This window comes from Heliangelus exortis, chromosome 3 (assembly GCF_036169615.1).
Source record: "Heliangelus exortis chromosome 3, bHelExo1.hap1, whole genome shotgun sequence".
Taxonomy (NCBI): Eukaryota; Metazoa; Chordata; class Aves; order Apodiformes; family Trochilidae; genus Heliangelus; species Heliangelus exortis.
This window is the reverse complement of record NC_092424.1, coordinates 10,947,313-10,972,210: the sequence shown is the minus strand read 5'-3', so window position 1 is coordinate 10,972,210 and position 24,898 is coordinate 10,947,313. Positions and strand designations below refer to the sequence as shown.

Sequence of the window (24,898 nt, the reverse complement as noted above, 5' to 3'; positions counted from 1 at the left end):
AAAAAAGCTAATTGGAAAAAGATTTAAAGGGATAAGGAATCTCTGGAGGGAAAGAGAGGAAACAGAAAGACAAAAAGCAGCATTATACACAACAGAGAAAAAGGGCAAGTAGTCCAGGTGAAAGACAGTTTCTATAGTCTGTGTAATCATAATAATATTATCATTACAGTGATATATTAAACCCTAGAAATACCTGTTTCTCTCAGGTGACTATGGAGGGTTTCTAGCTAGCTGCCTCAGCTGTAGGTACTTTTGTTTTGTGTTTGTCTAGAGTTAGGGAAGATAAATGCTATTCTGGGTCTTCAGCACCCTTATAAATTTATAACCTCTTGCCTGATTCTGCAGCCCTGGGATTTCTTTATTCTTTATTTTTTACTCTTTACTCCTTAAATTTTCTTCAGAAAAAAACCCTATAACTTCAGAAAGACAGTCTGAATATCACTGTAGAAGGTATTAGTATTACTACATAGGTACCATACATGATTTTTTGATATAGAAAATCTGAGATCAAATCTTTAGCCTAAAGAAGAGGACAGACTTGTATCTTGTTTTCCCCTACCCAAAATCTATGCCCTCACTGTTAACATGTCTATGGACTTGATGATTCCTTCTCTCATTTTGACTAGAAATATCATCCTGGAAATGAAATAACATTGTCCAAATAATTTTCTGTTTAAGTTATGTCAAAATTAGCATAACCTCACAGAAAGATTCCTTTCAGCCAAATAAAATATCCCACAGCAGAAAAAGCTTCATTGAAAAATTCTTAGATTCACGATGGCATTTATAAGACTAACAATGGAAAGACATATGAGGAAACTGCTGGAGTCTGCAAGTTCCTGAGGAATGTCCAATACAGTTAAGACTACAGAGTTTAAGTCAAAAGGCCCAGGAGTGGATTCTTCTTAGTGCTATGACATCAGGTGGCTGCTGCAGCAGCACCTCTGTTCTGTGCTGGAAGGGGATGTAATCACTTTGAATCCTAAATCTCACTAAAATTTGTGTGGCTACACTTGTTATGTGCCATAAAAGAAACTATGTTTGGCTCTCCAGGAGCCAACTGCACCTTACCTAATACAGAAGTTTGCCAGATTCTGTGATCTCAGAACTGCACTTACAGCTCAGAGGGGCTCTGCTAGAGGAAAGGTGTCTCATTCCACACTGTAGCTGAGGAAATATTGTATTTACCTGTGAGAACAATTGTGCAGTTTGTGATACGTAGTCCTTTTAAGCTATTTTGCTGTCAGTATTCGCTTATCTGGGAGTATACAACATTTCTCCTGTGTCTTCATGATGTCTCTTCTCTCTCTAGAAAAGGTTTAATTTCTCCTTACAAATAACCTGTTTTTAGAGAACAAAGATAGTTCATTAGAATATAAGACATTACTGAAGAGGAATATATATTTAACTAGTGGGGAACTACACGCCATACTGTTTTTTTTGAGGACATGTTAGACTTTGAAGGGAACATTTCCAAGCTCATAAACTTAAATATGGAGAGAACTAGCTTCTTTAACTCTCCAAACCAAGTGCATTTTAAAACTCTTTGTGTTGTCTTCTGAAGTGAATTCTTAATGCCTGTAAGAGTAAAATTTTCAGGGCTTACCTCTCACTCTTTCTTGGGTTTGTTGTTGCAGCAAAACAGTAATGACAGGAAGAAAGCATATAAAGAAACAGGAATGAGAGCCATGGTAATAGCTCTTTAGTCTGGTAGGTGCTATTCCAATTATATGTCTAAAACTCCAGGACTTTGCAGCATGAATAAAAATTTCAGATGAGCGTAACATTAACATGGATCTGTAATCAGAGGTTAAGGAGCTGAAAGTTTGACCCAGTGTCTTTTACCACTACTAGTAAGATCATGCTCACTCTGATTTGATTTGATTTAAACCATAAGATATTATTTCCTTTATTTCAAAAACTTTAAGGAAATTCTAATATTAGTGGTTTAGATTTTCTTTTTTTTCCAAGTTTCTGTTTTGCACCTAATATATATGTACAGGACCATATACTTAGACAAACTCTGAGAAGACCAGGAGGTCCCTTCTCACTCTGGTCAGCCCCAGACTTATCATAAGATCTCTTTCTATTGTCTCAAGCCCAGTGAAATTGGGTGGAGGAGGATGTGGTATTTAAGCACCTAAAAACAGAGCCTTGTTTGCTTATAAGTCTTCTGGCTCTTAAGTTTGAAGAAGTAATACAGCAAAAGTATTAATTCCAGATTTTTAATTAGAAGATGAATTTTCTTATAATGGGACAAAAAACTGCAACAAGGAAACGAGAAATTGAAAAATGGTGATTTTCAAATTAACTGTTACAAAGTACCTGTAAGAAGAGACCCAAGAGAAATGCTTTGAGGACATGAATGTAACATCTGCTACTGAATGCCTAATTTATGCTGGCACCTTGTAGTTATGATAGGAAGACAAGGTGAAAAGTCATAGTTACAATTTCCCTAAAAGCAGAGCACAGGCATGCTTGCCATGTAGAATCAATAAAGGCAGATTGAATTAATTTGATTAGTTGTCAGTTTGTATCAGCTGACATCTTGTCTATGCTTGGTTTAATTTTTTTCTTTTTTGTTAACTTGTACTATTCTATGTTAAAATACCCAGTGTTCTCAAAAAAAGCCTCATGTTACCAGTTCACTGTTTTTGTGTACAATTATAAACCCATGGTGGAAATAGCTTTCAGTGGGAGGTGACATTTTTCACAACAGTGAAATTTATTTTTAAAGGGTGGCTGTTCATGTTCCAAGTCCTCTACTGCAACCCCCTGCTACTGATGGGTCTCGCTGGCTCAAGAAAACTGTGCTGTTCAACACCACTTTACAGCCATAATCTGTTCTGCCCGAGTTCAGGCACCTGAATCAGATCTCATGCCTCAGCTTAAGTGTGAAGTTGTGGATTTTCATATTCAGTCACGTCAGTACTCAGCTTTCTAGGTAGTGTCTGAGCAAAACTGAGGTCAAGACAGTGCAAGCACTCTAGATGCATGTAAGTTTTTTATGGGAGATTTAGCTAAATTTATATCACTATAAGGATATACTTGTGTGAGATCCCACTGCCAAGCCATTGCATGGGATTGAACTTGTGTATACCTCTGTAGCTGCTACTCATGATGTGGGACAGACTGAGCTTGTCCCTGAAATCAAGGATCTGACTGGAGCTCTGTGGGTTCAGGGGATCACAGCCACATTTTGCCTTAGCTGCAAGGGCAGCCGTGCCTGGGAGGAGGGTTACCTGCAGGAGTGTAGGCAGCCAGACATTAACAGCTTGGTTAAGTGCAATCAGATCTCTGCCATGTAGGATGTGTTTCATTTTTATCTTCATGTCTTTCTGTCCCCAATATTTGTTTCTTAAAATGAAGACTGCATGCAGGGAGGTGCTGGGGAGAAAAGTGGGTCAACTTCATTGCTTAGTGATTGTGAGAAATTATTGTGCTTTCTGTTGTCCCAGACTGTGAAGAAGGAAACTTTTTATCTGCATATTCCATTGATTTTACTTGTCATATACCCAGGAGCTATACTAGAGATGTACAGGCTTCCCAGTTCTTTTCTTTATGTTACTAAATCCATAGCCCAAATCAATGCCACTTGCTATCCCCTTTTCATCATTCTCCATATTTGACATCTGCTCTTCTACTTTCTTCCTTTTCCTACCTCCAAAAGCGCCAAATTAGCATCAGCCAAAATGGTGACACTATGTCAATTAAACATTAAATTTAAAGGAAATGCTGTTTTTCCTATTGCAGTGTGGTGCGGGGGGGAGAAAGTGTTCTTAGCTTTAACCAACATGAAGTAATGGTAAATCAGCCAAGTCACACAGCACAAATGTTTCCAGCAGAGAAAGAGGTTTTGGTTACTGCAGAATGCTAGCTATTTTACAGCACCCATTATGTTGATCCATGAGTGTTTTCTTTTTGGAAAAACAAGTCTAAGAATATGCTTTAATTTGATGCACAGATTGCATGGCAATGCAGTTCACTTGGCACATTCTATCATGCCTGTGATTATCTTTCACCCTGCTCCCAGCTTTGAAAACACCATTCTGGCAAAAGAGATCACTGCATAGTTTCCCAATTGGACCAGTATCTCTTCTATAGATGATGTTTTCATTGCTGGAGAACACACCTAATGTGTCTCATTTTACAAAACCTCCCTGGAGTCTCCCTGCAGTGATTAGCTTCTTTCAGCAGCACTGCCTTTAGGAAAAAAAAAAAAATTCTGAGTAGACCCTAAGGGAGTGGAAGAAAGGAAGGAAAGAGAGAGAGGAAAAAAAAAGAAAGACAAAGAGAGAAGAGTTATCACTGACACAGCTGGTGAAGAAAATGAAAGGGTAAAGAGGTTCCCTGGAAAGCATGGTGGTTACCATAATGGAGAACTGTAAAACAGCCTATATAAAGCCCTTCTGTTTTACTTGTGTTTAAGGTTTTAACTTGGCACACAATTGTGTGTGTTTAATAATACTTTCTACTGTTCACAGTTGTGTGTTTAATCCTTTCTTTTTCTTTTCTACTGTTCCTGGCATTTAATTTGGCATCCTCATTGTTATTTATTAAAAATTCAGTGAAAAAGTCTTTGCATTTTTGGGCTCTAGTCTTGAGCAATGCATTAAAATGCTCACCTACACTTCACTAATTCATGAAACAATTCATTATAATGCCTGCATTCACCAAACCTTCAGATGCTTCATTTTAATCTCCAAATGTGCAGAGTCTTAAAATCCCCACACACAGTACACTAAAATCCCCACGTGAAATATGATGAAAGTTTTATAACATTGTACTTGCCTCCTAATACACATGTTAAATCACAATTAAATCTCATATGGAAAGTTGTGCACATTGTTCATAAGTGGCCTTTAAACTTCAGAGGAGGAGTAGAATGCATTCCTCATTTTGTTCCTACCATTAATTGTAGCAGAGTAAACTCTTCACTGGCTCCAGCCATTTCCATTCCTTAATATCACAGAAGTTGAATAAGTTTCAGCAAAGAGTTGTTGTAAGACCTTGTGTTCCCTTAACATCCTCTTCCTTTCTGCCTCATACATCCTTTCTTCCTGTTCTCTGAAGTTAGTGCATCACCAAAACCCATTTGCATTCAACAATACGAAGCTGCTTCCCAGGGTTTCTCACGTGCTGTTTCAAAAATGACAGTAGAGGATTGGGATGAAGGATGAAATGCACACAGTTTGGCCTCCAGCTCCCCAAACTGCGTAATCTTCAGATCAGCCTCCTAGAGCACACGGTTTGCTAAATGCCAGATGCAAATATAAGATGTGTACAGCACAATGTCAGAGCAAGGAGGCTTTGAAGGCTTGACCAGAAAGGGAGTGCTGATTTCAAAATGTCTCAGAGCTGGGTGGATGACTCCAAGTGAAAGAACATAAGTTGTGGGACAGCATGGCAGGCACCGTGGATGGAACTCTCCTTATGAGTCATTCAGGGGAGGTTTGGAAAAGCTGGAACATGTTTGAATTATAAACATGTGCTAAGAATGGAGATGTCTCCTCCAGATGAGTGTCTGAATAATTTACAGCTGCTCTCACAGTGAGACTCCCCTGTAATGTCTTCTTATATAAATATTAGTTTTTGCAAATATGAGAACTGAAAACCATCTGGCCAACACTAACTTTCTTTGCTCAGCAGTGGTGGTAGAGTAGCACTTACAAAGTGCAGTGCTTCTTAATGTGAGAAACACAGGTGTGAAGGCTTGGATTTCAATGTCCAGCTCTTCTTTGGTCTTCATTTGTTATCTACTGGAAGATGCTATAAAGACATCAAATTATCAAGCTACACAATATGATGACCAAAATGCGTGGGGCAGAAAGTTGATTCTAAAGAACACAAAAGGGTACTGTCAGAGGAAAAACAAAGTATATAGGATTAAAAAAAACCCCATCACATTGGTCTGAGAAATGACCAGAATAAACACAGGTCTGTGGTGTGTGGATGAACATCTGATTGTACTTCCTTGATGGTGGTGAGATAAGACCAGTTTGGTAGAAAGAATCTTCCATAATATCAGATTGGCAAAAGTCACAGAAATTACAAATATCCTTAGATTCAGACCATAACAGGAGGAACCAATGAGTAAAGAACAAAAATTTGTGGGGTTTTTTTGGGTTTGTGTTTTTTGTTTTTTTTTTTTTTTTTGCAAAATATGCAAAATTACGTGCTTACTTTGCAAATTCATGTAGAATAACTATGCTTGACAACGAGGGAAATAATTTCTTTTAAGTGACTAATGGTCATTATTCTCATGCATTGTTGAACCACATGTTCAGTGATCTATAATTATTTTTCATACATGTGAAGTATATGACTATTTCAAAAACTATTCAAGAAACTTTGTTAACTCAGATGGATTTCCATAGGGTATAAAATCTTCCCAGTTATAGTTTTTAAAACTCAACAACCTCCCAGCATTGAGGGAATGGTGGAGTTCTGATTTCTCCAAGCTATGAGTGTGAAACAGCATCCTTTCTGGGAAGCCTGTGGAGGAATTATTCCCACTGGCTAGAATTGAGCAATGCTTTTGAATTGTCAGCTCATCAAAAATAGAATTTGGAGGATACTGAAATGATCTATGACAAATCAAGCCAAAATTTCAGAAAAAGAGCAATAAAACAAAAAACAACTCCCCCCCCCCCCAAAAAAAAACCAAAAAAACAATCAAAACCACCCAACCAAAAAACCCCCAATGAAATCAAAAAACTAACAACCCCAAACTAGAAAAAGTGAAAGAGAGAGGAAAGAGGAGCTGAAAAAGTTGAAAAATGAAGTTTTTTTTTTTTTGTATGTGCTTAACAGGTTAGGAAACATAGAGTGTAAAAGAAACAAAGAAGAGCTAAAGAACCCCGAATGATTCAGCTCAACCCAATGCAAATTTTTATTTCTGCTCCATCAAAAAAGAGAAAAATTATATATTCATGTAGCACTGCTCCCAAGAGGCTGGTGACTAGCAGAGGAGGTAGCCTGACCCCTTGCATAGCCAGCCTGTGCCATGTGCTGGGTAGAAACAGTAGAGCTGTGGTAACACCTTCTGACATCAGTTCTTTTTAGCTTTACCTCAGTTGCATAATTCCTTAATTTTTTCTAAGGGCCAGGATTCTACCTGTGACTTGCCTTTGCAGAAGTAAAGAATAAATTTTTGCATAAACTGCAGTGCTCCCACTCCTGTCTTTCCAAAAGCTGTCCCAGTGCCTGTCAAAAGCTGGGCCTTCACAGTCGGATGATTAATCCTATCAGTGCTACAGCCTTTGTGAACCTGGACTTGGAGTGAATACTACCCTGGTAATATATTCCTTCACAGAGGAAAAAATTCTGTGGGTTTGCTCTATAAAACAAATGAAACAACCCATGGTGAAAACTTGGCTAGTGAGTAATTATTTTGGCAAATATGTATTTTTGAAGATTTGGATTTTTTTCTATATAGTTACTGGTCTGTTGAGCAGACTGAGACGTGTTTGCACCATTTGATTGTAGAAACTTTTAACTTTTACTCTGCTGCTTCTTTTGGTGGCTTGAAGCATGCAAATATACTCCTTCACCCAATCTCTTTTTGTGCCAGGTTTGACCCCAACTACTTCTCACTTCCCCTCTCTTTACATGGGCCGTGTCTTCCTCTTTATGCTGAAAGTCACATTTATAACACATATTCCTTTTCACAAGGTCACCTATTTGTCCCACAGATAACTCCTTGTTCTGTGGATCAACACCTCTTCATGGTTTCACATTCACTTTTTCTTTCATGTGTAATTTGAAAAAAACATTGTATGTGATGTACTCCATTGCACTATGAAGAATTTCCTGGCAGCTAGATTATCTTTTGACAATGTTTTGCAGATCAACCAAAATTTATGCCCAGAAGAAGACTGATGAAAAAAAACAAAACAAAACATCTTGCTGATGATTACTTGCTGTTAATGGTTCTTGCCTTCAGTCCTGTAGTGTAGGTTATCTTTTATCCTGCGTCTGTCTGGAAGCTTATTTGTGAACAACAGCTCATTCAATTTTTTATGTAAATATAAAGCAGAAGCTCACTTTAGAAAGTAGTTGATTTCAGAACTAAACAAAGCTAATAAGAGCTATGAAGGGTTTTTTGTTTTTCTTTTGGTTTTGTTTTTAGTTATTTTTTATCAAATATCAGATCCTGAATTTGAATGTGAGGTTGCTTGTATTCAGGGATATATTGCATACTAAGTTCCTCCAGATATGCCCTTAGAGGGATAATAAATCTAGTATTCCAATCCATCCAGAACCTTTTGCTTTAAGTGCCTGCAATTTTTCATCTTGATGGCAATGGGTATAATCCAAAGCCCAGCGAAGTCAACAGGAGTCTGTTCATCAAGCATTTGGAATGTGGGCCAAGGATCTGTCTTGAAATTTTTTTAGGGCAAGCTATCCATATGATAATCAAGCAAGTCCATCATCACTATTTTGTTCAAGTTCCTTGCTGTAACCCAGTTGCTGTTAAGAAAGCAGAATGGTTCAGTTTTGTTCAAGCAGTAGAATACAACCTATGTTGTACAACACGTGCAACAATGTGCCTTTGGAGGGAGCTCAGAGTGGCATTTGTTTAGATACAAATTTCACCACACTTTTTGAGTATTTTGTGACTTGTGAAATGGATGGGAGGAAAGTCCCACTGGCTTTTTCTGCTGTGAAAATTATTGGCCCATTAAGGGGATATTTCCATTGCACATGCTGAAGATGTGTTGAATGGATGGAGAAGATTTATGGAAGATTTTCTTTATTAAAGTCTCCCTAGCATGGCACGGCAGTGTTTCCCACCAGATTTCTGGATGGTGTATAAAAAACTTGGCTTTGTTTAAATATTGGCTGTAATTTGCACAGAAAATTTTTGTTTGTTAGTAGTCAGCTGCTCTGGGCAAAGAGTATATGGTATTTCACAAGCACCCAAAGTGACATACTGGATGGATAGTGCCAAACTGAGACAGGACAGTCAACTAGAACCTATGGCAGAGCTTCAAAATGAAAAGATTTACTAGGTCACCTAGTCTATGCTCTTATCCCCCCCAGCAGGGAGTATTAGACATCATGCAATCCTATTTTAAGTGTCTAAAGCAGCAGATTAAAAAAGCTTCTGTAGCTTCACAACCATCTTTCACTTACGAGTTTAATTTCATCCTGTTGTGCCTGGTTAATTCTTGCTGTAGCATCCAGCATCATCTTGCTTCCCTGGCTACTTAATTTCAGCATATGTATTTGCCAAATTCTGAACTGCAGCTGATCTTTGTTTACCAGTGAAGATAATGTTGATATTACCAACACTTGGGCTATCTACACTCTTTTTCTGTAACAGCTGTATTTTATCACTTACCCATGTTCTTCCCCTCTCTCTGCCCTTGCCCTTGCCCTTCCCTGCTTCTCAGATTTACTTGCTGCTTGTGTTATGTTCAAGCAAGGGGAAGCAGTTCTCCATGACTGGATACCTTCATATCAGATTGTACCTAAAAATACAGCTAATACATTCTATAATCTCACTGATTTTTAGTTTTAATGCAGAAATATCAGTGTGAAGTTTTGTACCTTATGTTATGAAGGACGAAAGGCAGAATATTCATGAATGCTCCATTTTACCATAAAGCTTCTCTGCCTTGTGTGTTCTATACCTTACAAACTGAAATGGGCTGGGTTCCTTACCAAACAGAAATCATCATAAAAATGTTAAAATTAACAAATGAATACAATAAACTGAGCTGTAGAGGGGCCTTCAGGTACTTGATGCTGTTACTACTTACATTCACCTAAAACAAAAAAACACCATTGCTTTCCTGGACTGCATGCTGACTCTTACTCCATCCACCAAAGAGAGTCCAGGCACTATTATGTAAACATTTTAATTGCCCAATTTTATTTGTCATAAGCGATCACAAGATAGAGGAGACGTTAGCTAGGTTTGAAAATATTTTTCTTTGTCATTGTAAGCACTAGGATATTCAAACGGAGTTTTCAGCAAGGGCTGATCACATCACAGCTTGCCTGGCTTCTTAACAGACATCAGGATATTTTTGTTCCAGTTGGCTTTTGGGACTTGTTCTATCATAACTTAGCATGAGAGCATTTGGTTTTGCACTGAAAGATGTTGATGCTTTAAAGTTTTGTGAGGACAGCAGCAGCAGCCGCCTCTGCTTCCTTGCCAGGAGACACATGCCCAGCGGGTGCACAGACCCTGAAGCAGATCTTGGAGTTAGAGAAATATCCAGAATTTTCCAAACATCAGGGCAGGGACGTAGTGGGTGATTTAGCCATTTCAGTCAGATCCCTTCTAGAGAGCCCCTTTGACATTTACATGGCTTATGTGACTTTCCCTTCCTAAAGAAAATGGTTTCAACATCGTTGTGTTACCTGAAAGCACATTAATTCCTTTCATCTCACAAGTATACTTGATATGCAGTGCACTTTACATATAATGATTTGTCTAAAATTGTATATTGACCCTATAGTCCAATAAATTCAGATTCCAATCTGGCATCCTGCAGTGCTTTTGGTCATTGGTTTCCTTAACCAGACACACACTGCAGCCCTCTTTATTATCCAGGAGCTGGGTCCCACTGTATTCCAAGATAATTTACAGTAACTCTTAGCTCTGTTCTCCTCAGGTCATCTGTATTTTTCTGGACTTTCTCCTTTTGCTAACTGTATGTTTTGGCAAACCTTTTGTATTTCTTAAGCCTTCTGAAGTTGTTTCTACACATTTCTTCTTGCTGTCTCTTGAGTTTACTACTGCAGGAATGGTGACTGATCATGGAGCTAGACTTACTTTTTATGTGTATTTTCTTTTCCTCTTTTGTATTAGTTTTGGAGGGGAAGAGTTTTTTTGCTCTTTCTGCATTGGCTGAGGCCACATCTTTTCAGCACTGATTCTGCAGGTGACATTTTGCATATGGCATATCCAATCTTCTCCATGAACTGAGCCTTTATCTCTGGAAAGATAGAAGAGGAGCAACCATGCCAGCCTGCTAATTAGTTAAGGGCAAACATCTGTAATAAATTACTTTCATGCCATGTGCTCCAAGAATATTCTTTATTCAGACAATCAAAGTAGGTAAAACAATAAAGGCACCACTTCTGAAAAGATATACTATACAGCAAAACATTTTGGATAGCTGTAGGTAAATTAAAAAGCAACATGATATGAATGTAGCAGCAAAGATTCTGTAGGACCTTGTGTTATTTGCCATTTACCTAAATAACTATATGGAGTACAAATATTCCATGCTGAGTCTAGGTACAGTTTTTTCAGAAGTAACGGGGAGAACTGACCACCCATCATGATTAAAGTCCACTGTCTTTCCTTACTTATATAATATCCTAGGCTAACTGGATGTTTTTAGTGAATATCTCAAGGGTCTGGATTATCCTCTCTTTTAGAAATCTTTTTTTTTCTTCTTCTTTTTTTTTCTTTTTCCAACTGTTTTTCAGTTTTCCTTTCCTCCACCTCTGAGCAAAAAATAGAAATAGTCTAAGGACATCATTGCTTTCCATGAGGGTTGGAACTGGAACATGTTAGCATGCTTTTTACCCACTCCCAGAATTTCTTTCATTCTTTCCAGAAGTCCAGTACTTTCTCTGCTTTTAAGAATCCTTCATCCTGAAGCTACTCAACGGTAGATGTTTTCTTCTTTTAGGGCTTAAAAATAGAAACAGCTTTAATGAATCCAACATGCTCAGAGAGCAAACATTACATTTTCTGATATCCTTCAGGGAAGTATAATAACTTTAGGTTAGTATACCATTTGTAAACAACCACACTCCTTGCTTCACACGACATAGTTCATTTTCTGGTAAAAATAATCGTTAATATAGTTATGAAAGAACACTTATTAACTTCCCAAATCACTTTTGAAAGACCATATTATTGGCAGTTTATGGCCATTACCTACTCACTTTAAGAAATAAGTCAAAAGAGTCACAGCAACCATGTCACTGGTTATAAAGAACTACCTGGCACTGTTGTTTCTGACAGACATCTGATCCTGCAAATGCAAGGAGAGCATGCTGTAGAGAAAGGGAAACATGAAAAGGAGACCAAATTGATGAATTAGAGGCTTTGGAAATAAGGTGCTACTGGACATCACCATATACTTAAAAGTAAGAGCTCAGAAGGAGGAAGTGTAACTGAAACATTTAAGAGCTGGTGTTAAACTAAATCCAGCTGTCTTTGTGGTGAAGTCTGTTTTGAAATTCAAGTTCTACAGATTTTCAGTATCACCCAGTTCCAAAAGTTCCAAAAGGGATATTGATGTAATGAAAATATTAAAAGAAGATGGAAATTTCTTTAAGCCCCACTGTTCAGTGAGAAATTTTGTTTGAGGAACAGAATGCATAGACATCATTGCTGTGTTTTCAGTTTAACAGCAAGGTGAGATTTAACAAATTGTTCTCAGTGTGCTCTGGGACATTCTCCAAGCAACCATAACAAACTGCATATTGGCCTGCAGTAGAAATATATCTTTTCTAGCATATTACATTGAAAATCAGTTGCTTATTGCTCTTTGAATAAGATTTGTGCCCCTGTCCTTTGTTCAGAGGTGTGCTGAGATCAGTACTTTCTAATATAACTGCTGAAGAAGTTACGGAGCAGAGTCTGCTTTAGTCTGAAATTATTCTGATGCAGTAGACATGAGAGAAGTCACTGCCATTACTATATTTCCTCCAAAAGGTACCATAAAATGAAAAAACCAAAACAAGAACAAAACAAAAAAACCTGAACACCCCATCCCTAAAAAACAACCCTATAACCAAAAACAACCAACCAAAAAACCAGTAAAAAAACCCCAAATTAAAACAAAACAGAAAAAGGAGTTCTTTATCATGTTTTTATGGAGACTCACATTGCTTTAATTACCTTTTTATAGATCCAGGTATATATAAATGGGAGATGTGCTCAGCCAAGGCTTGAGCCTACACAAAGATATAATTCTTATATATGCAGGAATTCAAAGGTGTCTTGGACATAAACAAAAGCTGTGTTTATATGTTTACCCAGTGACTTAGCATTCTGCTAGACTGGACTTTACTCAGAAGATAGTCAGTTGTCCATATCATAATAAAAACAAAAGAAAACATTAACTGACATTGAGTAGAGAATACAAAGTGAAGTGTGTGTCACTTCCTTAACAAAGCAGTGGCTTCTCTGACATTTCTGAGACACATAACTTTAGTGGATAAAAAAAGCTCCTAATTGTATTGCAAAATTCGGAAGAAAAAATGTCTGTTTATAGTACACTAAGCCTATTACTGGGTAAAGCGAAAAAGATAGTAACAATGTGAAAATTAAACAACCATGTCCTTTATAACTTATGATAAATATGCATCAAAACAAAATTTTCGTAATAATTAATCCTGAATAAATTAATCCTGAATAAATTTATTAATAATTAAATGTTGATTATGTGCTATATTCTGTATGCATATCTTTTGGAATTGAAAGAGTATGTATATCAAACATAAAACTAGAAAACATCTCTCAGATATCAGACACTATAAATAATTTTCTAAATTAAAACCTCTCCTAGTTTGCCACTGCTTATTAAACAAATGAGCAATGACAATTCTCCATGTATTCATCCATGGGAGAATTGATGAATGGGTCTTCCATAGAAAATATATTTTGTTTTTAATTTTTCATCTGTATTTGTACCATAGTCAGATTAATAAAATTGTAAACACGGTCAATTGCAGAGATTCCCACAGTAATTTCTTTGGGGAATGAAGAGTTTCCTTGTAACTGGGAAACTTGTGATGGTACCTCACATAACTCACCACCACTGGCCTGCAATTGAGCGAAGGAGAAGGTGCTCAGCTCCTTGGTCTGCACTGATGTACCTTCATGCCAAATGTCCCTCTGTGACTATGGACACCCCTAATCTTTATTAAAAAAACCCCAACGGTTTGGAAACAGGCAGAGACAGTTCCCCTGATCTACTTTCCTAGCTGTAAATTTACCCTAAGAGAACTCGTAACCAAAATTATCATCATCTGATCATACTTAATAGTTGATGCTTCTGTCTTCTGTAACTATGTCAAGACTTACTGTGAGATCACTTATTCTTTCAGCCACTGAAAGAATTAATATCTATTGGCAGTAGTTCCTTGAAAGTTTGTCTTGCTCAGAAAATGAATTTTCTTTTCTTGCTTTTATATCTACTGCCTAAAATAAAAAAAATAATTAAATAAAATGTTTTGTAAATATAGTGCTGGGAGAAATTCTAAGTTATTCATGTCTCCTTTCCTGTTCTCTTACCATGCATAATTTGCTATTAGTATGTTTGTCACTGATTTCTTTCCCAAGTGAGAGAAACTTCTCCATACTCAGCATCACGCTTATAACCATTTGCTCTACCTTTCTAGTTTTGGTGTCTTGCATACTGCACTCACAAGATATGAGTATGTGACAGTATTGGTGGAATATTGTTTTTGTTTTATTTTTTGTATCTTCCTAATAACTTCAGACACTATTTTCCTTGTACCACTTCCTTTTTACTTGATGTTTTTACTGTTTAATTTTATGCTACTCCAAACTTAATTTAAACACATTTCAAAATCAATGTGATATTCTCTCTAAACAGTCTTCTTCAATGAAGAAATGAAAGAATATAGATCAGGAATGCTTAGACAGGACCATTCTGAGTTCAGGGCACGACTAGAGAAACTACACAATGTATGGTTACCCCAGGTTGTAATGCACATGTTAATTTAGTATTATGAGTAAGACTGGGAGTTTAAAACCAGAAATCTCTCATGGGCCCAAGTTTTCAGATGTCAAGATCCTGAACGGAGCAGCCCTTTCTTAGAGTTATTGGCTAAGAGTGATTGCAGACCAATGTGTGATAGTGGGAAGTGGAAGGAGTGGTTTGTAATGCTACAAGAGGTGAAATACAGCACACTTTTATCCAAAAGAAGCTCATTTTAATCAAAAAAGAGGTCACAGCCAGGGAGTGGCTGAAGTTAAGACAAACCAAGTGCCTCAAGGCTGATTGTAATACTGAATGTCACAAGCCAGAGTGATGTTTATAGAGGGCTGATGTTGCTCTTGAAAATGAGATTTTACAGAATTTAAAATATTTTCAGTGAAGAGATCTGTAACAGGAACCTGCCATCCTCAAAAAGCAGCACAGGGACATGTACATCCTGTAGCAAGCAACACTCACCTCTGTAATTGATAGTTTTTGGAAGAAGTTATAAGAAGTGCAGTGGGTTTTATCATGTTGCCAGAGGTTGCAAGTACTCACAGAATATGAATAGATAGCAAGGACAAAGAGGATGACTACAGAGCCATTAGCTCAGAGCTGTTCTTCAGTGCAGTAATGACCAAGGTAGCAGCAGAAGATGAATGAACTGTCAGCCTGAAAACAAATGGAGCACTTTTTAATTTTAAGAGTGGGACACAGGTGCTCAAAGCAATGTGGTACCCGGATACTAGCTCTACCAAAAAAAAAACCCAAAACAAACTAACAAAAAAAAAAAAAAAAAAAAAAAAAAAAAGACAACCCACAAAACCAAAAAACACCCAGAGGCAAAATAATTTCTAAAAATATGGCCAGATAGGGAAGACTTTGGATGAATTAATATACAGTTTTATGCCTGTTTTTCTGAAGACTGGTGTTTTTAAAGATTGATGTTGGCTGAAACTGGCCATGTGGTGTGGATGCTTTCCACCACAGGGTAGGACTGCAGAGGAGAGAGTCCAGGAGTGCTCTCAGAGGGGTGTTTGCAAAATACAGACAGACATTTAGGAACTAAATTAATTAAATATTCAGCAATAAGAGCAAGTAGATTTTGGAAAAGAATAAGCCTCTTGAAAATTAATTCAGCAGTAAAGACATATGTATAAAAATCTTAACACATACTGAGTTTATGTTATTTATATTAACAATAGGATATTTGTGTATTCTTCAGATTTATAGAAATCCTTAAATACATATATTTATATATTATAATATATAAATGTTATGCTTTTATAAATATATATGTTTATCTAAATAGTCTTTATTACTTATATTGTTTAACATTACTGTTAAATATTTATATTAAAATGTATGTGTCCATATATATATTTATAGATATGATTTGGTTGTACGTATTATGAAAGATGTTTATAAAGGAAGAAGGAAATAAAGAAATGAAAATGTTTACTATGGATAAGAAACAGGTTTGAGAAACAGAAATGGGGTTGATGAGATGTAAAAGATGAAATAATATGTTCTCCAAGAGCTTAAAACTAGGCTCCCCAATTCTTTTGAACTAGATCCTGTCAGCATTCTCAGTTTTCCTGTTAGTACAGCACCAAGAAAAAGGGATAGAAAAGATACCAGGCCTAAAAATGCAAGTAACTTAGGAAAACAGTAATTCTCCAGACTTGCCTGTTACATATACTAAGCCATCACTAAAGAGTTTAATGGCATAAATGAATCCTAGTCTCTGTTTAAACTGTGATAATGCCCACTGACAAGTGCTTTGTACTTCCTTTAAACACCTTTCTGGTTATAATTATATTGTGTTGCAGAATCTAAAAGTAAAGGAGAATCAGGTCCTGTTGTATTTGCATAAATATGGTTTCTGTCCCCCTGCACTGCATGTTTTGGGTTGAGATGACACAACTGAGGTGGGAACCACATCAGCCCAGGGAATAATGATGACCCTAGAAGGAAGTCCATATCCCCCCATTTAGTCAGTTAAGGAGCATGTGCTATATATTTGTTACAGGTAAATATCAGTTTTCCAGATATATATCTGAAAAATAAAGTGCATTGACAGAGTATTATTTCCTTTCATTTGTTTCTTGGGTACTGTGGCTATTTTAGGTAGTGCTAATATGGAGGATTATAATTGAAATTCATAGGCAAATTCATTACCAAAAATTTAATGGTTTGAATTAGTTATAGGAAGACTACCCCTCAAAGATCACATAATAATAATAATAATAATAATGGTAATAATAATAATAATAGTTTCTCCATAAAATCAAAACTAGAGAAGCAGGTAGAAATGATGAACAGGTCTCACTGTGAAGAGAACTCAATTTACAAAAATGAGTGTATTGAAAGCCACACTCTGGTTCAGGTAACTGTTCAGACTTCAGTATTCAAATGTACACTATAATATGCCTGAGTGAGTATCAAATTATGTAAAATTACTCAGTATTCATATATTTAAGTATAAAGATTTTGTGTATATATCAACAAAAGTTATGTGTCATCTTAAGAATGAGATATTTAAATACATTTATCTGTACATATTTTAAAATTCATGCTTTAAAGTTATATGAAAATATTTTAAAGGTACCAACAGGAACTGAGAATATGCAGTGTTTTTTATTTTTCTAAAGTGGCAGTGAGAAATAAAGCAGGCAGAAAAAGAGAGGTACAGAGACAAACTGAAGCAATGAACAGAAACTTCTCTGTAGATGAGATTCAGTAAGTAGATGCAGGTATAATACAGTTTTCTTTACCATAACAAGCTTTGTTTCACCTTATTACAATAAAATGACTCTTCATCATTGCCTTAAGCCACAGTATATGTTCATTCCCAGAATCTTGTAAGCAAGTTTTGTCATTAGTCTTTTTAAAGCATGTATAAGGAGTTTTCAAAGTCAAGGGTAATAAAAACTATAAAATTTCTTTGCATGAGATCAAAGTGTGAGCAAGATTTAACTGTAGGCATCATTCCAAACATATTTTCATTTGAGAGAATAAAGACACCCCTTTCTGCCTATAACTCTGTAAGATGGCTTATTTGTTAGAAGATTTATGCATCAATATTGAAATGTAGTTGGTCCAGTCAGTGCTATAAATCATTCGCAGACAGTTTTTACGCACATTTTTAAACGCTGAAGAAAAATAAGGTATGCCAGCTCCAAGAGGTCTCAGTTCTGCAGCACTTTGTGAGAAGAGTAATTTCAGAAAAAATCACAGTAGAATTCTGCTGGTTCCAGTTTAAATGGACTAATGGACACAAGCTGAATTCTAACCAAGTGCTATGGAGGAGTAAACAGAATTTGTGGCAGCGTATTTGTGTGAAGATAGATAAACCCTTCTGGCCAACTCTTCTGGCCAGATGTTTACAAGGTCAGAGGCACACTGGCCAATTCTCAGGGTAAAAGCAGTCTTCAGTTATGTAATGGTCATCTTTGTACTTATAGACTTTTTGATTTTTCCAAGAAAGTGGGTGAAAACTTCATTGTAAGCTACTAGTTCCACTGGACTTCTGGTATATCAAGGTGCTCAACAAAGACAGAGACAATGCTGCAGAGCAGGTGTAGGGAACTCGATGGAGTAGATTTACTCTGAGGGGTCCTGTGAGCCCTCTTGCAGGTCACATGTTGGGGCAAAGCCTGCCCTACAGCAGAGCTCTTCTGTCACCATCAGAGCATGTCCCAAGCCTTCCTTGATATAGAGCAACCCAACAGCAGTCCTTGGACCACCACAGTCTCAACTACCAGGGACATTTCTGACTCTGCAGTGCAAAGAAACAGCTACAGGTATCATTATTCACAAAATAGATAGCAGATAATCCAACAGAAATTGGGGAAGAACTAAAAAGAATTCAAAAGTTTACAATGCTCAGTGTCCCACCCTTCCTCAAATTACTAACGAAAACATGCTGGGATTGTCTTTTGGCTTTGGTTTTCCAATGAAAGGGTGAAATAAAGAATGAGGCATACTGAATGTGGAAATTTTTTTTCAAAGCCACTTAGTAATGATAATGAAAACATTATTGAGGTTGATTAGAAGAAAATTATTGCAAACTCACATTGCATTGTTTTATTCAGCTCTGACAAATTTAAAATGTTTATGACACTGGATTACATTTATAAAATTTTTCAGGAATAGAAGTGAAAACTCTGACAAACCATCTAACTACACTACTTGCATAAGGAAAAATTTAAATTAGCTCTGAATTAGAAGTTCAGATGGAAATGCTTGTTTTATATTGTTTCATAGCACAGCGTGGAAACTCCAACTCTGAAATACCAATACTTCCATCCTTTACTCATTTGGGTTTTGTTTTTTTTCTTTAATACACTGGCAACAAGATCACTGTTTTCACAAGTTTTCATTTTGACCATGACAGTTGAAGGGGCAATTAGGAGGCAATTTCCTGAAGGTAGTTTGTCTTGTAACACTGGGTTTTCTTGTACCTTATTTCATATTCTGTTTGTTACTGACACGGCAGCAGACAACCAGTCAAAGCACTGATAAGATCCAGGCTTGTCAGTCTTGGTGCATACCCAGATGGATACTTCATGTAACCACATCATAAAGACCAAATGTGTACAATTGTGCTGACACAGCTGTCAAGACACAGATATGCTACTAAGATCTATTAACTCTGCTAAAGGTACTGAAGAAACAGACCCCCCTCCCTGAACTGCTTTAGAGACAGGCAAGGGAAAGAAAAAGAGAAAGGAGAAGTAAAACCCAGAAACTTCCTGAAGTAAAAATTCAATAAAATGTAGGCAAATGCTTCCATCAAAACACAAAAAATAAGTGAACAATGTTTACTTTGTCAAGGTTCTTTTAAAAACTTCTCAGGTAAGAGAGAGAGATCAAATTACAGACTCAAACTAAAGCCAAGAAATAGTCTTTGATTGACTTTCACAAGACTTCCACACAGTGTGAAAGTAAAGGATAACTAGATTACAGTACAATTTTTCAATTTCCAGTAAAAGAATCTTCTGAAGTATGAGCTCAGGCATCATGTAACTTCTATGAACTCAATCAACTGATTGCTTTTCAGATATAAATGGAGGAATGCATCACGTTGACTGTGACAGAGACTCTCTCTATATAGTGTACAAATTCTGCATCTTGCTTTGGTCTGTTCATACAAAAATAATATTATTTTCTTTAGTTTTTAAAAAACTTCAAGGGCACAGACTCTATGGGTTTCCTCCACCTCAGACTACTTCTAATCTAAGGAAGCTGCTCCTTCTTTCCACAACAAGAAATTTTGTATTAATATAAATGTTCCCTTCAGCTTTCTGTGCTATCTGGGTTTCTAAGCCATTGTTCAGAGACTACTGATATTTGAAGCCAAGAGATAGATTTTGTGTGACTTCCAAAAAAGTTTGCTGGTGCTGGAGCAAGAACTGTGGAAATCTATTTGAGATAATAGATGTCATCACATTTCCTCTCCTTGACATCCTCAGATTCATTCGAAAGTAAATCAGACACTTCCAAGAAGTCAAGATTTTTCCCAGGTGGCTATTCCAATACACTTTTTCACTTTCTTGTGTCAGTGGATTCCTCCTTTCCTGAGTGGTCTCACATTTAAGCCTCAACTAGAGAAAAGCATGTTTGCTGTTCTGACACACCCAAGATTCTCATGTTTCATCATTTATACAGTGTTTCTTAAACTCAGCACTGGGACCTGGTTTCTTTATTTACATGCCCACAAATTTCTTCTACCCTCTTTCTAATCTGGGGTAATGAAAGCAGACTGGCTATCTGTAGGGTATAGCTAAGGGATAGGTATCTCTTGTATTTGAAATAATTCCATCTCAATGACAGCCATCAAAGAGCTTTCCCGATGTCTTTCATTGGGCAGACAGGGAATATAAAATATTGGTGACTCTACATGAGACACCCACAGGTACTTCAGTTGTCCTAGAGCTAATAAGTTGTGTATGGATAAAAATGTGGGAAATCCATGTCTTTGCTACTTAGATGTAGCTCATTGGTACTCACATAAAACAGGTGAAGATCCCAGGGTGACTGCCACTGCAGTCTCTCATCACCTCTATGTCATCTCACTGTGTCAGACTGTCAAGGTGCTCTGACAGGATTTCCCATTGGTAAATTCATAATGACCACTCCCAGCCATCCTTGTGCTTAATGTGTGGAAATGTTGTTCTGAATTTTTTTCTTTGTTATCTTCCATGGACCCAAGTGAGGCTCACTGGTGTGTAATTCCCCAGATCTCCCTTCTTTCCACTTTTGAAAGTGACATTTCTTCCAGTCCTGGGGAACTTCTCCTGACTGCTCAGATCTTTCAGAGATCATGGAGAGTGTCCTTGCCTGACACCCATCAACTCTGTGCGTAATACTCCAGGTCTCACAGTCTTGTTTATGTTCAATTTGTTTAGGTTTTTCCTAGCACTCATGGTCCACCACCAAGGGTAAGTCTTCCTTGATACAAACTTTTCTACTGGTCTTAGGGACCGGGAATTCCTGAAGGCAAATCTTACCAGTAAAGGCTAAGGCCTTCTCTGCACACTCAGAAAGTGTATACTCATCTTGGGTGACCTGTAGTGCTTCCACCTTTTGTGTGCTTTCTTTTCGTGTCTGAGTTAAGTCAGGAGCTTGTTGCTAATTCATTCAGAACTCTTGTTATCTTCAGTAGCTGCTAATTAGGATGGACAATTCTTGAGCTTAAAGAAAGTGATTCTTGAAAAACAGTAAGTTCATCTGGACCCTTCCTCCCGCCTGGACTGTATCCCATGGGATTCTTTGAATCAAGTCCCTGAACAGGCTAAGTCTGCATATTCTGCCATTGTTTTGCTATTTGCCTTGTTCCCTTCTCTCACTATACTGATCTTCAACATTGCACGGCCACTTAAGACACAGTGGGCCCCAGCCTTGACATTCCCAACTGATTCATCCTTGTTTGTAGGTATTAGGCCCAGCAAAGCACCTCCCCTTATTGGCTTCTTGAATACCTGTTTTAAGAAACCCAATGATACTCAAGTTCTCCCATGAAGACCAAGTCTTGTAATCATGAAGCTTCTTCCAGTTGTACAAAAGAAGTTTAATCTAGTTCTTCCTGATCAGGGTGTCTGTAGGAGAAACCCACAACAATGTCACTCATGTTGTCTTCTTTCTAATTCCAACCCACAAGCTCTCAGAAGACTCACCATCCATTTCTAGGCAGAGGTCCAGACAGTTGCTGCTCTCTCCTGCAAAGGGCAACTCTCTCTCCTTGCCTTTGCAGACTGTCATCCCTAATTCTCTCTGATCTGTTCACACTGACATCAGCCAAGGTCCCAGATCTGCTAGATAATGAGATCACTTAGACTGCTTACTCTGCTAGGAAAAGGCCAGGTATAATGTACAGTGACATGATTAGAACACTGATGGGGAAAATTGGGGAAAATTGCTCTATTTTTACCATTGAAGAATGTTTTCTAATTGCTACTAGGGAGAAATTCCAGAGAATTTCAAGAATGACTTTTAGCACTTTATCAGATTATGTAGAATAAGGATGTATTAATTAGCCAAGCAAACAACTAAACATATTGGAATGAGGCAGTTTATATTACTCAGGTAAAAGAGGAAAGCAATATAAGTTAAAGCAATCCCAAATCAATATTTCTTCACCATAGAATTCATTACTAAGACATATGGTTGGAATTTAAACAAGGACCTTCAAAATGTTATCATTAATAATAGAAGATGTTCTTGGCAAATGTAATGCTAATTATACACAGAAACCTATTTCACTTCTCTTTACAATGATAATGATTAGGATATAAGCCATTTTCAAATACATGTCATTTCCAAAATCAGATTTTTGGCCAGGATTCCTGCCATGGGTTTTAGATTTAGATTTGGATTTAGTTCCTTTCTCTGCCATTAGCTTCACTTGTGACATTGAGTAAATCACCTAATTTCTCTTTTGCTGAAATGAAAAGTCCTCATTCTTCTTCCATTTTGGTCACAGGTTATTTAAAAGAGAAGCAATCTCATTTTAGATGACTATAGTCTGTATTGATCACTGGTCATGATCAGATCAGAGCAATCTCAGTCTGAAGTAATGCATCTGAAATTTTGCTTGTCCATCAAAATAGTGAATCCTTATGGGCACATGGATTTTTTTTCCTGCAAGTTGACAAACATAACATTTTTTGTTAAAAATGTGATTTGGAAAATGATCAGTACTGCCAATAACAATCTGAAACAACATCCTAATGAGTCATTATATTTGTCTTATTCTATTATTGAAATCACTTGGAGCTATGAGGCTATAGCAGGATTTTTTTCCTTCTCTTTTCAATGAAGAAGTGCTTCTCACTGGCAACTGGATTACATGTTTTCCAGTTACTTGATGCAGGAGGATAAACCCAAGGTATCTGAAAAATCATATGCTACATTTCATGGTCCTGTGTATTAGAACTCAACTAGAATTACCTTCACAAACTGAGTTATTAGCAGTAGAGGATACTAAGTAAAACAGGAAAAATATGCCTAAAAAATTGAAAACATTTTCCTTTTAAAATGATAGAGTCATTTCTGACCTCTTCCTTCTCCAGCTAGTATAAAGTGGGATTAACCCAGTTCTCTGCCCAGTTTTCTTATGGTATGCTTACTTGAGAACTGTAAGGAAAGTCAATCTGAATTAAGTAACACATATTTCGAATTAAGATGTGTCTGCACATTTCAACTACTCGTCTTTAAATTCAAAGAAAGTGAATGCAAATTAACTGAAGATGAGTTTAGGTAAACTATTGTGCCAAGTCCCAGAAGGTCACTTCCAACATGGGCTATCAGAACACACAAACAAAAGAGGCAAAGACCAAGAGAATCTCTAGCATATAATCAGGTGTTTTGCAAGCTCAAAGCAGGCGGTGTATCAGAGTCCTGCACACAAAATTTCCCTTGGGAGAAGCTGGATTTGAGCAAAATGGACACATTTCTTTCAGTAGGAAGAGATGGCCTTTCCTCAAGTCCATGATTATTCTTAATCTACTGGAAACAGCCAAGCGGAGTAAGAGGCCATTTCCATTCAGATACACAGATGCACTAATTAACATTGGAGATGGCTAAAGCCTTCAGATTTTGAAGTCTAACATTCAGATCTTGGAAACTCAGGTGTCAAACCAAAACAAGTACATACTGGGTTTTTGTTTCTTTGTTTGTTTGTGGTTTTTTTTCAGCAAAGCTCTGTTAGTTCTGGGAATCCTTGAAACTCCTTATTCTTGTGTTGAGTGTCTCCATAACTCCTTCATATATCTACACTGTTTGGATTGATATTTTAGGTCCTTTTTTTGACCTGCCTTGTCTTTTATGGTCCAAGGTAAGACACTTTCTCAGAAGATACCTTATGGAGTGAGTCAACATAAAATAATTGTTGGTAGGAGACAGTTCCCTTTTTATAAATGTTCACAGAAGATCATTCTCTCCAATGTTTCAGTTCCACTCCTCAAATTGATCTAGGATTAATTGATATTAATAACAATTAACACTCTGAGTAGGCTTCAGATCTTCTCCTTATTCTGGTCAATACTGTCGATATTGGTCAATATTAATATTATTCCAGACCAAGAGGATTCATATTCTCATCTCTCTCTTTGCACTTCCATTCTCCTGGCTCAATGAATAATTAACTATGCCAAGTAAATTGGAAGAGCTTTAACAAGTGTGGCTGGGAGCAGCCCTGCTTATTCCCTGTACTCTGAGGCTTAAGGCTTCCCATACTTTGTGATGTCTGGGAAAGAACCATCATGTCCCTCCAGTGCTGGGTGAGTATGTGCACCATTGACAAACTGGGCACGAGGGAGAAGACTCCTGAAGTTTGCTTCAGTGTTTTGGCAGCTGGCTCCAATAGAGGTTCAGGACTGTGATTCCTGATGAGGAATACAGTTTAGCAGAGCAGTCCACTTCTCCACATTTGCTACTGGCCCTCTCTGGTGATGCCTTCACTCAGGGGACAGCTTTAGGCAAACAACTCTTCTGCAGTGCATAGGTACTGAGGATTTTGCCAGATACCAAAGCATTTGAGCGGGAAATGCCTAGGAATTGAGGCCTGCACTGCTTATCACAAATTCTTACTCTATGAACGCACAAGTTGAGCCTAAAGCATTTCTTCTGACCTATATGTCTGTCTGAGCCAGCCACAGCTTGGCAGGCAAACTGGCAGGCAGATCAAA

General features: G+C 37.3%; 2 long non-coding RNA genes across 2 annotated transcripts in view; one reads left to right on the top strand and one right to left on the bottom strand.

Annotated features, from left to right (window-relative positions):
* The window catches only part of LOC139795490 (uncharacterized), a 36,907-nt gene extending 35,581 nt beyond the window's left edge, over positions 1-1,326 (bottom strand). The window contains exon 1 of the long non-coding RNA XR_011725513.1: positions 1,119-1,326. This is a non-coding gene — a long non-coding RNA (uncharacterized lncRNA). The remainder of the gene's footprint in view (positions 1-1,118) is intronic.
* The window catches only part of LOC139795489 (uncharacterized), a 43,808-nt gene that overhangs the window by 9,937 nt on the left and 8,973 nt on the right, over positions 1-24,898 (top strand). The window lies entirely within an intron of this gene.